Source organism: Gastrolobium bilobum, unplaced genomic scaffold, assembly GCF_033153095.1.
Source record: "Gastrolobium bilobum isolate Gb01-03AN ecotype WA unplaced genomic scaffold, APGP_CSIRO_Gbil_v1 utg21002, whole genome shotgun sequence".
In the NCBI taxonomy this organism is placed as follows: domain Eukaryota; kingdom Viridiplantae; phylum Streptophyta; class Magnoliopsida; order Fabales; family Fabaceae; genus Gastrolobium; species Gastrolobium bilobum.
In genome coordinates, this window is record NW_026898688.1 from 38,045 (window position 1) to 50,964 (window position 12,920).

The window sequence follows — 12,920 nt, forward strand, 5'->3', positions numbered from 1 at the left end:
GGTTTAATTGATAAAATAGCATGAGAGGGGTGTGAATGCCAGAAAGTAGAAGAGGTTTGTATTGAGACATGGGATCCTAAATATTGGGCTACCATAAGCTAGAAACACTTTTACATTGTGGAATTTGAGATATTTATTACAAGCATAACTGGAATCCCTACTATGCTTGGTATACATAGTGCAAAGACCAACCAATATGGTCAGGTGGTAAGTAGCTCATGATCCCAGAAACAGAAACAGAAGTGTGTTCAAACCCTAAGCAACCACCATATCAGTGGCTTCTCTTAAGTGTGACCTGGCTTGGGGGTTTAGCTTTTCTGCCTAAACTTTGCCCAATCGAAAACAAGAAAATAAATAGTGCAAAGATCAATCACTCTGAATGAATAGTGTTCCATGACTAACAAGGGGTACAGGAGAAACCTCTAATAATTAGAAAATGGCATTAATTTCATCTAAAATAAAATTGTCATAAAATATTACCTACTTTACTGCAAATCTTGGACAAAGGTTATAGGAGCATAAATTAACATTTGTTTCTAAGCATGAATAGCTTTTGCTGCATATACATTATCTTGTGATCGTATAAAATACATGTCCTTCTTCATTGCTAGTTTAATCAGTGGGTTAGTGGTTGAACTGGTTAAATTAGAAATATGTAAAATACATTAAAATTCATATTCAAAATTTTAAAAAATTAATACACAACATAATATAAATAACTCTCTTTTTATATATAACTTAAATTTAGTTGGATGTATTTTTTTATTGATAGCACTAATATTTAACTATATATTGTTTTGATAATTAAAAACAAAAATTCACCATTAACTAAATGTATGAAAGAGTAAAGAGTAAAGGCTGATACTAGTCACAAAACCCCATATATTTATTCGACAATAGATTACACCTATAAGTACCGGTTCAAAATGTTTAAATTTTGTAAATATAAGAATGTGGATGACCCAGAATTAATTTTTTTTTTTTTCAATTTTTATTCTCGGGAACAAAAACAGATAGGAATAGTGTTTGGCAAAAATTGATTTTTTTTTTTTTCCGAGAATGAACCGGTTCAATTTGTGTGTGGGAAAAAAAAAGAATAAATTTTTTTTAGCTTCTCTATTTTTAGGCACAAAATAAGAATGACTTTTTTTTTCTTATCCTTTCTTCCCCTTATAGCCCCACCCTCTTCTTCCTAAACCCAAATCCCATCCTCTTCAACTGACCCACAATTCCAACAAAAAGCCACAACTTGCAACTTTCGACCTCTATCAGCGCTGGCAAACACACTCTTGCCGGTGACCCATACCCACACTGAAACCTTCCAAAACCCCTTGCCGCCATCTTCTTCCTTTTCCTTGAACTAAACCCAAACATCTAAAACCATCATTCTTCCATCGGCGAACAAATCCACAACCACCATGGAAGCTTCATCGCCGGTAAACCATCCCAGCCACCAAAGACAGCCATCCGTCCAACTCACCTCTACTGCACCACCATATTCTTCACTGTCCAATCAACACCACAACCAGACTACTCCGTCTAAACACCTTCTTCGCACAACGACACTTATTCCATCACCTCCATCGTCCAAGCCTACCACCTTCCTCCATTCTCCGCCAGCCACCACCTTCGGTACCCACTCCCACTGCCTCGGTGAAACCCTTATTTCATCAATTATTTTTGCACTGTGGTTTTTAGATAATAAAACATTATAATTTTTTAGATAATTTTTTTTTAAATATGAAATGTTGGCATTTTGGTTAAAATCTATTGCAATTTGTTATTTTATACAGTTGATGAATCTATGAAAGTAATTCTGATTCGCGGAATAAAATTTGTTTGTTAACAAACATAATTCTGATTCTCAGAATTAAAATAAAATGTGTGAACAAACGTAATTTTGATTTTCAAAACTCTTCCAAGGCACACAATTAGAAAAAATTGTTTCATCTCAGAAACAATGCTGAGGAACAGAATGGTTGTCATGCACACCCTAAATTGTCATGGAAAAAAGTGGAGATGGATAGTCAATATCCAACAGTATAATGAATTGAAGTAGATATATATGTAGGTAGCACAAGTATCGCGGCCTCTATTAACGTAACTCCATTTAATCTTTTAATAAAATTTAAGCCACCTAAGGCCACACTCTAGCCATCCTATTGTTAATAACGAATGTCTTCAATTCACAAGAAGAGGTGAATTGTAGTAACTTATTCCACAAGAAACCATTTCCCTCAACCCAAATCACAAGAAATAAATTAAATTTGGTAAAGAATAAATTAAGTCAAAGTCTAAAATGCAGTAAAATTAGAATCAAATGCAGAAATTAAAAAAATTAAATGTTAGAAGATTAGACACTATAATTTATCTTGATTTACCCTCAAACCATACGAGAGCTATCAGACTGTCGTTGCACAACCAATAAATCCAAAACTTACTACTGGTGCATGAGAAACCAAATTACAATGGAGTTTTACGATAATCTTGACTAATATTGGTCACTCTTTCAACCTATACACATAGAATATCTCCAATCACTCAAATCAACTTCCAGCAACAAACTGATCCAAAACTGATAAAAAACAACTTCTCAATCCAACAAAAACAAAAAAACAAAAGAAATGAAGAACGAAGATTTAAGGAGATTTCTCTCTCAAGTATGCAAAATAGCTTTTAAATGATAATCAATTCAAATTATGTGTAATCTAATGTAAACAAATGTTAATTCATGCTTAGAAATCTTGGACATGTTTATATAGGAGGATAATAGATATACTAACGTTTTATAACCGTTGGAGATTGAAATCTTCAATTTTTAGCTTTCACTTAGCGATTTACATAGGTAAATCTTGAAGGGTTACTGGAGTAAATTGTTCAACAATTACTCGAGTAAGTCACTTATGATATTTACTCGGGTAAATAACCTATTTTACTAAGGTAAACGACAGAATATAAGTGCCTATTAAGACAATTTTTGATCCAATTCAACTCCATATGGTTTCTAATGACTTCTCACACAAGAAAGAAATTGTCTAGCCTATGTATAGCATAGTGTCGTGTATGTGTGATCAAGTATGCATGATTGCACTACTGAGGTTCCTCAAATGCAAATTGAAGTATACTATGTATGTATTCCTTGATGAGAAAGCGCAATAATCTTCATTCTCTTGTTTTCCATACCTAATATAGTATTTCAAATTTATTGAGTTTCTGACTTGGCTCACTTCCTTGTGCTTCAGGCTTTGACTTTCTTGGTCTTCATTTTGTTTGAAAATTTGACTTTTGAGTTGACTTTATTAATTTAAGTTTTCTTTTGCTTATTGAGTGTTGCAGTCGTCTTCTTACTCTATTAGGGACTTGTAGACCTGACTTCGTCATTGTGCTTGCAAATTGAGCTTGCTTGTACTTTGTTATCATCAAAGCTTAAGATCTTTTACAATTCAAGCCTTTAGGGTTCAACACCTTTGACAACTTCTATAATTTCCCAACTAAATCTTATTTCCAATAAAAAATACCCTGTTTAATATTGTTTCTCGTGGTGGATGGTGAACTAACACAACAACTCTTAGAGAGGTGCGAATATGACCTCTAGAGCATGTCATGAAGTAAATTTTCATGAAAGAGTTTCTTACTATCAGGAGCTGAATCTTGCCAGTAGCAAAAGTATCATGAAGAAGGCTTTATTGGCGAATGCCTAAATCTCAAAAGACACCAAGGAAACAGAGTAGGAATGCTTGCCGAAGTTCATTATTTCATTACTGATGAGTTTTTTTTTTTTGGTTTAGCTAAACTTGGTCAAGTCGCACTGAGTCAAACCGATTCATGTGCATGTCTGATCCAATATGATACCCGGTCCAAGCACATGACTGGTTTACTGGTTTTGGGATTGAACAGGCTGGTTCGATCCAGGTTTTACAACACTAGTTGAATCCTTTTACATTTTTCTTATTTCGACTGTAACCTACTTGTTCTCCCTTAGAATGGGATATAGCTTCCTAGTTTCAAACACTAGCTTATATAGCATTGACGTAAACTAAACATATATTAACGTTTGTTAAGCGAATATTGTCTTTTAATTTTTAGGATTGGCCTTCCATTTGGGATTGTGATTTGAGTTATGTTGGGATATTAGCTGCATAGCTCCTTTGTTACAGATTTTCTTTTGCATACCCTAACACTTCATTATAGGCATCTCCACTCTCAGCACAATCATATTTTACAATGTATAGTTGTCAACACTCTATAAGAGCAAATGTTTGAGCCAATTCATCGTGATAATAATTAAAAAGTCCATTGGGATGTAGATGGGATGTCATGACCATAGTACCTATAGTAAAGCTGATTATGGAAGTGACCTTTGTTAGTACATGGGTGTCCTAGACAGAATCTGAGAGTCAGATGAACCCATGTACTTCTTTATTGTTATAAATAAATTTTATGAATAAAAGCACTTTTTTATCTTGTTTCATATTGCATGTCTCAAATATTGAATATGAGTAACTGGATAAAGCCCTTGGAATGGAACGGGTGTCACATTGAGGATCTGTGATAGGGATCACGATCATGAGGGCTCAATGACACCACACGTCCATTGCAAGAAATATGTTATGTAAGGCCCCAATTTCACAATTGGATTGTTAACTTACATATGGTACTTATAAGCGCATGTGTAATTGCTTTAGCGGAAGAATTTATTTGCATTTTACCATTACCTAGTGTAATTAGGTGAGTAAACTTTCTCTTTTCTTTTTATATGTATTGCCACACTTAATTCTTTATTCAATCTGTAACATCCCGTGAAAATTAGGAGCTAATATAAATTGCCATTAGAATTGTGAATGCATGTCTTGAACCCGATTTACATACATATCACTAGGGTAGGGTGAATTTTAATACTTTTAATTACTTTGTATATAGAAACATTAGCTACTACCTAGTGGTCACATGAAATGGAAATTGTTAAGAAATTATTTAAATTGCAATTGGAAGTGTGGAGTCATGTCATGAAATTGAACTACAGGTAGGTGTGGGATATATAGGTTTAATTTTTAAATTACATCTCCTAATAAAATCCTAGAAAATACGTAGTAATTACATGAAATTTATGATTCATAGGAAGATGAATTAGATCCCATTCATTAACAATGGGCCACGGTCCAAGCTTATAGTAGGGGTATTGTTCCAGCCCAAATGCCTTTCCTTATACTCATCCATTATATTATCCTGGAAATCTGGATGCAGGCTTATACATTGGTCAAAAATCTGAATACTTATCTCTTCATTGAGTAACCAGCCAAGCAATACTCTTCCCCTCACCCTCTTCTCTTGTGCGCTGAATAGAGTAGATAAGTTTACTTGTTGGATTTTGGTTCAGCCTAGTGTTAAACAATATAGATTTCCCTCTTCCCATGCGCTTGCAAGCGAACAATCAAGCTGAGTTATCCTCTTAATTTAGAACCACCGTGAACCACATTCCCTCCTTTCCCCAACCGTGGGTGCTCTTAGGAGAGCACCAAGAACCGGGTCTGTATCCTCTTCCTTTCACCCCTTCCACAAATCTGTGAAGCCACATGAGGAGACAAGCAAATTCATAACCATGTTCTCCTCCTCTTTTCTGGTTCAACCGTGGACTCAATGCAAGGAGGTGAGGCAATTTTGGTAGCACCTCGCGTCTCACAACTTCGATCAGTTCCATTTGAGTTTTTCCCTGTTGCATGTGTATAATGCTGCCGTGATTGGATCATCCCCTCCATTGCATGCAACTGAAATGATTTGCTTGGAGCCTTGGAGGTGGGAGGCTGCTGTTTCGTAATGGATAGGCTAGCGTTCGGTACTGCAAGGAGGTAATGTCCCAACCTCAAACTCTTCTTTCACCTCATGGTTCGGCCTGTATACGTAATTTAAATGAATAGTTGCTTAGTCATTCACACCTCTTGCTCTCATGGTTCGGCTCCCTCTTGCATGATAGGAAGACATGTATTGTGGAAACTTTCTTTCCTTTAAATTCTGTCCCTTAGAACAGCCTAGGATTTAATGCAGGTAAGCCCAAAACTGAATTTTGTGAGCATGGAAATAGCTCCTTGTTTTCACGGTTTGGCCCCCACATACATGTAGGAGGACAATTTATTTTGGCTATTATCTTTCCCTTTAAATTCTGTCCTTTCATGTTGTTTCTGCATTTATGAACAGCCTTGTATGTTAAGGTATTCTGTTTGTAAAATTTTATTCACTTCTCTTGTTTCTGCCCATGTCAACGGCATTGTACACAGAGCATTCGGTTTGTATTTTTTTATTCCATTCTTCTGTTTCTGCTCATTTTAAACAGCCCTTAAACATGGTGCTTTCTAGCACAAAAAGATCGGACTGTGAGCTTGGAAAAGTAGCTCTATCTAAAGTGTTGGGCTGTCCACTGAATTAGAAATGAAATTAGTAGCTTTACATGAGTTAAACTGAAGTGTGCAGCATGCTTATAGGTTCCCTCTTGCACACCTTAGGAATTGTAGGAATGATTGTTTAACTAAATAAATTAGGAACACCTAATATTAGCCTAAACCGAACCCAAAGGTATAAGGGAACTTGGATTTTCTTGCATTGTTATCAAATGGGCGTATTAAACGGAAACCAGAAAATTATCTAGCATATGTATTTGGAAATTCGGGTAAATACAAGAGTAAAGGAGTATGGAAATTAATTGTAAATCATAGGAAACAAAGATTTAAATTCTGACTTGGTATCCATTGTTTAGGTGCGATTAACTCTTAAGTGAGTGGACTGAATTTTGGTGATTCGCTTGATTAAAAAGTTGGACACACCAAGGTAAGTGTTAGGTGGTATTACCTATTGTGACTATTAGCTAGCGTATGGAATTTTGAACTGTTGCTCACATGTGCCTTGGATTCGTATTTATTAAATATGATTTGCAATCTGCCTTGGACTTGACATGATGGAAATTCTGTTTTGGAAGTATTTGTTATTCGGCAGCTCGGTATTAAAAATACATGAAATATATGCTATTATGATTATGATCTAGTCATGCATATGCACATCATAAAACTGCATTTCTCATGTGTGTGTAAAGACAATCATGTCATAGCATACAACATTATGCATTCATTTTGGAAACCGAAGTATATAATAAAAGTAAGCATACGTTTGAGCACGCATCATATAGGCATCCCTTCGGTACCAGGGTATGGGACACTTGGCTTCAGTTCGCATAGGTCGCAGTTGGAATCCTCTTGAGGAGCCACTATGGAATCTCCAATGTGCTTGTTAGTAGTACGTGCACTGCAGTGCTATGAACGTACATTACTTTGGCGTTATATACGCATCTTGATTAGTACTTTGGCATTATATACGCATCTTGACTAGTATTCTGGCGTTATATACGCACTCTGGTTATATGATAGCATCTGTTCTGAATTATATGTTGATGCAACTGTTTTAGAATTTTATACCTAGACTAATATTGTGGCAATAATGGTATTGCTATCACACTACTGGGATTTTTTTCACCCCTTCGGGGGCTCAATTTTTATAAATTGCATGGAGACGTAAAAGCGTTTGATGAAGTATTTGACTTGGATAGGTTCTGTTTAATTGTTGCTGCTGTTTTGGGAATTTTGATGATGACATGCTGTTTCTGTTGATTGTTGGCTGATCACTCTAGTAGGCTGTAATATTTTGAGATGCTGGAAGAAAATGTTAGAACATGCCTTAATCTGTTGTATTTGGATTTTTATAGTTAGTTTGTAAATTGTAAGATTCTGGTCATATTTTGCAAAAATATTTTATGTACGTTTTGAATTCTGCCTTTTAAACTGTTTTCGCGAGCACTTTGCGAGTTCCGTTTCTGGGGCTACAGACCTCCGATTGGAGTATAATTTATATGCACTTAAAGCCCCAGATGTCTAGTTTCATATTATATAAAGTTTATGTCCACAGAATGTAAGCACGAATTTATATGATTTTTGCAAGTCAAGTAGTTTCGGAACATTTTCACTAAATTACCTCGTACCTTGCGAGTTATGTTTCGGGAGCTAAACACCTCTGAATGAAATGATTTTTATATGCATGTAAAGTCCTGAATGTCTAGTTTTCTGGTGTCAAAGAAGATTTTTTTAAGCTATTGAATTCGAATTGATACGATTTTTACAAGACAGAAAGGTTTTCTGGAAAACTGTCATTTCCGCAAGCTATGAATTTTAACAAGTTCTACTTTGATTTTTTTTGTACAACCAGATTTAAGTATAAGATTTTATTTCATGACTTAAAAACGTAGTCCAGTGTTTAATTTAAGTTCGTTACGACTCTAATCCGCTTAGCAGACAACCCCCTTGGACGCGTACAGGGGAGGGTGTCACACAATCGCTTATTATTATCTGTACAGCCCATACCTGTACAATGTTCTTAATTATTTTCCTTTAATCATAATTAATAATCATAACAAAATCATGAAACTGAATATACATCATATATTATACTGTAATATCATACTCATACCAAATACATACTGAAAGTAACATCCAATATATAAACTTGTTCATAGGCTACATATGCCTATCCATTATACCATAATGGATGTTAACTATAACATGCATGATATCTAATCATGTTTCTATAACATATGTCCATACATAAAACTACTAATGCAACTTTATCTTCTAACCACTCTGCATTGGCCTCTTGCCCTGAGTGGGCTCTCCTGCTACTGCTAGAGTACCTGAAATATGTCCCCATAACGCGGGGTGAGAATAAACTCTTGATCTAAGGAGCAGTCTCCTCCCAAGAGTTCACTTACTGCATGAAAGGTCAGATACAGAGTATAGCATACATCATATAAACATATCATAACTTATCATAAGACTCCCAAAGCGTAATTTCTCACTTTGACCAGTCTATGAACTCCCAAAGCGTAATTTCTCACTTTGACCAGTCCACAATAATCTTCGAGAACTAAAGTCCTCCCACGGAGTGTTCATAATCTTCGAGAACCAGAGTCCTTGCACGGAGTTTGTTCATTGATTAAGAACCATACTTATCATATCATATAATCTACATGAATGCAACTATACTAAGTATCTAACATATAAAACATACAAACATACATATATCCTAACCATCATCCCACTGGATTATGGTGGATCAACAAGAAAAGAGAAAACTCCTTAAACCAAAAGCTTACCTGTAAGCAGCTTTCCTTATACTTAATTACTCGAAACTGGTCCGCTTAACTCACTTCTCTTGATTCTAAACTAAAATACATAAACATGGACATCATTAAATATTAACCCAAAACTTTCTTAAAATTGAAGAAATCTATGTTTTCCATGCATAGTTCGAAATCTTCCTTACTTACACAATCATACTTATTCATTTATGCCACCAGACAAGTCTTTATATTAAAAATCATTTTCTTAAAATTTATTTATGCTATAACACCTCGCAATTCAAAATCAAATATTAAAATATTAAGGGAGTAATTAAGTGAAGGATTAGTGAAAAATCCTGAAGATTAGGCTAAAATACAAAGAAAGGACAAAACGGTAATTAGCCAACACGCAACCCTAGGAAGATAAAAATTGAGTAGAAGGTCTAAGATGATAAAAATAACCCTAGAAATGGATTCAGAACGAAAAATTGAGTGGATAGACAAGTTTCAGAAAAATCAGTGAATAGTGTTTTTCGCGGGTAAAAATACCGCGGTACGATTGCACCGTAAAACGTGCCAGTTGAGTTTTGAGCTCTAGGTTTCAAATATGAGTTATAAATGGTTTATAAAGTCAGGAAATATGATTTCGGATAATAATTGATGGAATTAAGTTAGTTTGGGGAAGCGTGCCAACGGCGCGCACAATAGCTTAAAACAGTGTTTTCTCCGAACGACCGGAAACCTCCGGATTCATCTGATCAAGTATAATTAAAGGAGAATGGTTAAGGTTAAAAATTAGAGTTTCTAAATAGGTTGTGAATTTACGGATGTTTAGTGGAATCGTAGAGAAATTCGGATAAGTTCTAAATCGCGTGAGGTGGCGTGAGACCCACCCCACTTAAAATCCACTTAATCCACCTCATCACCACTATTCATCATCACCTTCTCTCCTCCCCTTTCAGACAAAACCGAGCTGCTGCCCCTCCCCCTCCATTTTTGGGCAAAATTTTCTTTTCCTCACAACTTAGCCATTTCTCCACCGAATCCAACGATTTTTGTCTTGAATCTTGATGGAAAACACCTTCTAAACACATTGGTACCACTCTTGAGCCTTGAAACCGTGTATTTGGGGAGATCAAAGCCATTTTCAGATTCGACCCTTTGAAGAAAAATGGATATTCATGGAGTCATTTGAGCTTCCATTGCTTGGAGGAGTCTTGGGTTAACATCTAGCCTTGATTGTGAGTATATTTCCATCTCATTTACATGGTTTGATTGTGGTTGACATTCATGAACCCTAAACTTTGATTGGTTGATGTGTGATGTTAGAGAGCTCAATTGAAAAATGTGTATTAGAGGATAATGTCTTAGAATGATGTATTAAAGCTAGAAATGCCATGAAAAATTTAGTGGAAAAAGATGGATTTTTAAATTAGAAATAATTGTGATGGTCATGACATGAATTTTTGGAAATGTGTAAGAGGTTATTGGTGAGTTGTGACATGATTATATGATGATATAATGTGATTGGTTGAGGTTTGGAATTGTAAGAATTAATGGAAATTCCTTAGAGGTAGAACAATGTTGAATTCGGCCATATAGGGAAAAGAAAGAAAATGATGTGTTGAAGTTACTTTGATGACATGTTGTGTAATTAAATGGTATTAAAAGGGGTTGTGTGGTGGTTGAAAAGTGGTAGAATCAATGGAAAAGAATAAGTGGTGTTTAGGTACATAAAAGGACCTAGAGTGGATTAATTAGCAAGACGATGCTTAAAAGACGTAAAACGGAAAAACGACAATTGAATTAGCCTATTGGCAACCTAAGAACGTGTAATAAAATGAGAAAGAAAATTTAGAAAAATAAAGTTGAAAAATGGCCTTGCTTGGCTGAACCTTCCAATGGGAGGGGAGGTGATTTTGTGTTTTCGTGTTCTAATGGAAATTGGCGTATACTGATAACTGTATATGGTTGTATAGGTTGCCGTACGTCGACTTGAATCCCGAACCGTGAATCGGAAGAGTGCCCTTTGTCATGGACCAAGTGAGTTGAGGTAAGTGGAGGAACCAATGCAAGTATAATGTAAATTTCATGAGTTTATATGAATTTTGAGTAATTAGGGAATGTCCTCTGTGTAGGTATTCTGTTGAGAAACAAGTTTGGAAAATAAGCTGCTGTGGAGTTAGTGAAGAGGCATATTAAGGTAACCTCTTGGTACTGGGGCTTGTTCCCCTTTTCTGTTCCACCTTGCCAGTTGATGGAAACAGTAGGAAGTGTATATGAGTAGTGTAGAACATCATGAGCATGCATGCATTATCACAATGGGTACTTATGTACCGAGTCTCTGGCCAGTAGACAGTTTTTGCCTTCGAGCGTTTCAGACTTCCACTAGATAGGTCTCCGAGAGGGAGTTCCAGTTGACCTAGGGTCGTGGTGTGTGATCCGGATAGGAGCACACTAGGAACGTCTCGGGTGTATATGGATGGTTGGGGCATCATGGTTGTGGTTCTTGGAACACACCTTGGATGATACCCGTAGGCTTATATATGCCGAGGACGTTGCGTGGTATTGGTAGCTACCATCCCGCTTCGTCGTATTTTATATCCCGATATTCCCCAGTTTCTCTAAATCCCTTGCTTTATCCCGTTTTGAAAGTGGTTGTTTTATATTATTGATATGCATCGAAGTGAACCATTGGGCGGAGTTTTGTCCAGAACCTCTGGGTTACTGAGATATATCCGTATATCTCACCCCGTCTCGGGGCATTTATTTCAGGAGGTAGTAGTGGCACAGGAGTGGCAGGCAAGAGGCCCGTAGGATGAGTCATGGAAGCATTATCATTACTTGTTCATGATATATATTGTGCCTGAGTCTAGTTAGTTATTATTTCATTCGAAGTTATGTTTAAAGTTGTAAATTCAAGTTATGAATATGTACGTTATTATATTTAAATGAAATGTTGTAAGTATGCATGAATATTGATGTAATATGATGGAAAGGCTTTAGGCCTATTGTAGGATGATGATTATAAGCTTATGTTGAGAAATGACATGTAAATGGATCTGTGATTGAAACAAGTTAAGGATTTTAAAGTGAGCATTATAGTATAAACTGTGTAATAAATATAAACTGAATTGGGTTGTAAGTGTTCCAAGGCATTGTTGGTCCTTGTGTGTGCCACCCATTGGATTATTAGGTACATTGAGGTATTAGTGAGCTTGTGTAAATTTGGAGATTTAAGGAAAAACAAAGGAAACTCTGACGAATTTTCTGTAGAATTGGCAGATTTTAGGTGAACTTCGGGAGAGCATATCTCCCTCCACAGAGGTCCGATAGGGACGTTCCATACTCCATTTTAAAGATTGAGATGTCCCTTACATAGTGTCACAATATGGCAGATTCTGAGCTGCACGCAGCTCTGTAGAAATTGTGGAACACAGACTGTCCATGTACCTCTGATACAGGGGCTGTTCTGGTCCAGTATTGGGAATTTTATTCCCGCTTCGTTTCTTGGTCAAATTAAGCGTATGATATATCAAGTCGAAGATTGAGGTGTCTAGTTTTTGGTGTAAAAATTTGAGGGCAATTGGATTAGTGGATTCAGTGGAGTAATTCAGAGAGTGAGGTATGTTTTGTGTCATTCTGGGGTTGGTTGGCGGTTTTGCTTGTCCAACTTCAAACGGCGATAACCAGAGCAAACGAGCTCCGAATTGAGCATGTGATAGCTTGTTTGAAAGGGAATTAAGAAAGACAAAAATATAATCTG

The 12,920-nt window shown here is 36.1% G+C and overlaps 2 long non-coding RNA genes across 2 annotated transcripts; both read left to right on the plus strand.

Moving 5' to 3' along the window:
• Positions 1-5,265: 5,265 nt before the first annotated feature.
• LOC133318408 (uncharacterized) lies at positions 5,266-7,923 on the plus strand. Its single transcript, XR_009752464.1, has 3 exons — positions 5,266-5,846; positions 6,749-6,819; positions 7,592-7,923. It is a non-coding gene; the product is annotated as an uncharacterized LOC133318408 (long non-coding RNA).
• Positions 7,924-9,690: 1,767 nt separating this feature from the next.
• Positions 9,691-12,062, plus strand: LOC133318409 (uncharacterized). Its single transcript, XR_009752465.1, has 4 exons — positions 9,691-10,395; positions 11,134-11,207; positions 11,293-11,357; positions 11,930-12,062. It is a non-coding gene; the product is annotated as an uncharacterized LOC133318409 (long non-coding RNA).
• Positions 12,063-12,920: the final 858 nt, after the last annotated feature.